We start from the raw sequence: 4,119 nt of genomic DNA on the forward strand, positions 1-4,119 counted from the left end.
GCAACCCTCTTCCAAGAAACTTTCTACTGTAGGACTTTTAAAAACTCTTTAGTTCGCTACCTACATTGCATTTCATTTGTTTAATTAATATAACTGAGTTAAAATTTTCAAATAGGTGGCAATCCTGCACAAAAGTATTTCCTAAAGTTTTCTTTCCTCAACCTCTTTAATTTGATACCAATTATATTGAGTTAAATGTTCAAACAGGTGGCAACCCTCCTCAGGCATATTTTCGGCTATAAGCCTTCTTAAAAATCTAAAGTTTGATACCCAAATTACCGTATTTCATTTATTTTATCAAAATAACTCAGTTTAAATTTTCAAATATGTGGCAACTTTACTCAAAAATATTTCCAGCAGCTATCTTTCTTAAAACTCTTGAATTTAATATCTATATTTTAATATATCATTTAGTTTATCAATAAAATTGCGCTTAATTTTTTAACAGGTTGCAACCCTCCTTTAAAATATTTTCGACTGTAAGCCTTCTTAAAATTCTTTAGTTTGATATCCACATAGCAATATTTAATTCACTTTATCAATTTAACTGAGTTAAAATTTATAAATTGGTGGCAACCCTTCTCCAAAATATTTCCAACAGATATCTTTCTTAAACCTCTTTAATTTGATACCCATAATGTAATATTTCATTTATTTTATCGATGTACTTTAGTTAAATTTTCAAACAGGTGGCAACACTCTTCAAACATATTTTCGGCTGTACGCCTTCTTAAAACTCTATAGTTTTACACCCACATGGCAATAATTCATTTATTTTATCAATTTGTCCGAGCTAAAATTTTCAAATAGGTGGCAACCCTCGTCAAAAATATTTCCAGCAGTTATCTTTCTAAAAACTCTTTAATTTGATACCCATATTGTAACAATTTATTTATTTTATCAATATAATTGGGTTTAAAAATTTTCAAATAGGTGGCAACCCTCCAATTTTTTGCGATATCATTGGTTCTGGTATTATACCGAACAATACAAAAAAAAAAATTATTCAAATCGGTTCAGCCGTTCTCGAGTTTTGACGACCGTGACATACGAACACAACATTTTTATTAATATAGATGTACGCGTCAAACCATTATAAAATATTTGCTTTTAAAAACTTGGAAGTAAGCTTTTCGCCATAAACATTTAATTTAAGCATGTAAAACTAATTTATCGGAAGTTTATTCGGAAAGCTCCTTTAGTTCAGATTAAAACTATTAGGAGCAGAGACTATTCAATTTACAAATAGGAAGAGGTGAAAAAGCAAAGCAATCTGATTTTTGTTTACTTTTTGCGTTTGCTTTGAGAATACTTGGAAGTACGAGTATTATCGATACTTTTTTGCAAATATGAGTACTGGCATCGATACTTTTTTAGAGTATTCTATATGAGTACTAGTATCGATTCTTTTCTAAAAAGTTCTATCACTAGTCCTAACATCCTAGCACCGAGAACACACTTTTGGTAGGAAAAGCCCAAAACGGCAACCCTGCTAACGATCCCCATGAGGGCGATTAAGCTTCCACGCTCTGCTGACGTTGCTTAATAAACCGCTCGCTGACCTATTTGAGCGAGAACCTATTTAAACCTATTTAATTTAAGAGGTCCTCGGACCGTAGTTTCTGCATAAACTGTGCTCAGATTTGATTAAAATTTTTCTACAGCTCATTTTGTGAAGCCTTCAAATCCAGCCTGACTTAATCTCTCTGGCTTTCGTATCGAAATGGTTTGATTTCTTCTAAGGAAACCATAAATCCAAACTGCACTTGCTTCTTAAGGAGTATCCCATCCAACTGCAACGGTGATCTGATTAATTTCAGCAAAATTCTTAACGAACGTCTTCCGAATCATTATAGTCCGACGTTAATTTTGGGGTTTCATCCCTATTATTAATGTCGTTATATTAATACCATAGGCTGCCGAAGGTTGTGTCTCGAGTCTATTTCTCATATACAATAAGGACATTTTTAGCTTTTCTACATAAATTGCGCTTCGGGTTGCCTTTCCCTGGTAATTTCAAACAATTTCTGTACAAAAGTCATATATAATAAACCAAATTTACAAAATAAATTAACCAAAATATACCCATTGAATAAAGCCATAAAATTGACATCCGTCAAAAGCACTCCAAACTGAAAAGTCAACTGTGCCCCAAATGATATTCTCAGTTTCATCCTTTTAACTTTTTCAATCTTTTAAATTCGATGTAATTTTTCGATTTTTTCTTAATGCTTAAGCCTCATATAACCAATTGGAAACAGTGAGTTCCAAAATACAATTAAATTCACTTCACAAAATGGTTAGGTAACGTTGTCCGAAAATCACATCACCTGAAGCAAAATTACTAAAGCGTGTGCGAACGCAGAGTATGAAAATATAGTTGAAGTAGCCTAGTTTCCAGATGAATCATATAATTGGGTGTGTCAGAGGGCAAAAATATGACCTTCTTAATAAAAAACCGCAGGAGCTTCTCCACCGATTCATGTTTATCAATACCCCATATTTGCAGCTGCGTCGAAAATTTAAAATTTTTTAGATATACAGATATTTGGATTATTAATGTATTTTAGCCAGGTAGCGTTGATGGCATTTTTTGATACTAGTAGATCTTCTTCTAAATGCTTGTCATAAGTGAATTTATAGTTGAGAGTGATACCGAGGTATTTGTATTCGTTCACAATCTCAATGGGCTCAATACCGAAGTTCCAGCTATACCCAGAAGGAACTCTCTTACCCCTCCTAAATATCATAATTTTGGATTTCGCTAGATTGCACGCAATGTCAATCATTACCTGTAACGATTCCGGAGATTCAGCGAACAAAACTAAGTCGTCTGCATACATTAAAAGCTTTACTTGCTTCTCAGCCACAAACACGCCACCGCACAGTGCCGCCTAAGTGGGCAAAAATCGACAAATTGGCGCGAAATCGCCAAATCTGGACAGTCTGACTCCCATACAAATAATTAATGCATATTTTGTTCTAGTGAGCTACTCGCAATTGACACAGTTATGAAATTTTTACACAACCTAGAAGAAAATGTAGAGGTCATTGGCTTCGGGTAAAAATGTTTAAATAATTGAAAAACGAGTATCTTGCCTCCCCTTTGATAATGAATGGTAGATGAGGATGGTCTTCCGACTCGACAACTTGGGTACTCTTCAGCATAAGGCAGCCGTCGTTAACCGATGTACCTTCGTTGTGAAATACAGCCCATTCTTGAAGAACATTTTTATGAACGAGGGCTTATCTTCCCTGTAGGGAAACGAACTAGTGCGGAACTGATTCGGTTCTAGTGCGTTTGGAACCATGACTAGTAGGCGTTAATTCTCTTTTGCATGCTAGCGACTGGCGAATTAAACATTGCGATGTCCTAGGAAGTGTCAATTGTCCCCCGTTGCATCCCTTCGGCTCTAGTTCCGAACCAGTTCCAAATTCGACAGATGAGATCTAGTCCGTTTTGCATCCCCTTTTCTTTAGTTCCAAACCAGTTCCTAATTCGATAGATGAGATCTAGTTCGATCTGCATCCATTTTTTATAGTTCCCAACCTATTATAAATTCGTCACCTTAGATCTACATTTCTAATCAGGCTTGTCGAAACATTTCCCTTCTGTATTAAATACGATCGGTTGAAGGAAGGACAATACAATCCCAAATGTTTAAACGCATTTATTAAAAATGTATAAACCACATTATTAGTAGTAGTAGTATTAAACTTAAGTAGTAAGTAAAAAGCAAAAGTGCGTTCTGCTTAAAAGTAAAAATATTAGTTCACTTTGTCTTACTTGTCTAAATTTAAGCATATTGATTTTTAAGTAAATTCAGTTCTTTTTAAGCTTATATGTATATGAAGTACTACGAAAGTTTTTGTCGTACTTAATTTAAATAAGATATACAGTCAGTCAATAAAGTTTAGGTACAGTGAAGTTTTTACAATACCGGCAACTATTTTTATACCCGAGCGCACTTGTGCACAAGGGTATTATAACTTTGTTCACATAACGGTTGTTTGTAACAGGCAAAACCAATCGAGATAGATATAGACAAATGTATACATAAATGATCAGAATGAAAAGAGAAATCGATTAAGCGGAGACTGTCTGTCCGTCCGTCCGTC

This window comes from Rhagoletis pomonella, unplaced genomic scaffold (genome assembly GCF_013731165.1).
Source record: "Rhagoletis pomonella isolate Grant_MI unplaced genomic scaffold, Rhpom_1.0 Rhpom_scaffold_00088, whole genome shotgun sequence".
NCBI lineage: Eukaryota > Metazoa > Arthropoda > Insecta > Diptera > Tephritidae > Rhagoletis > Rhagoletis pomonella.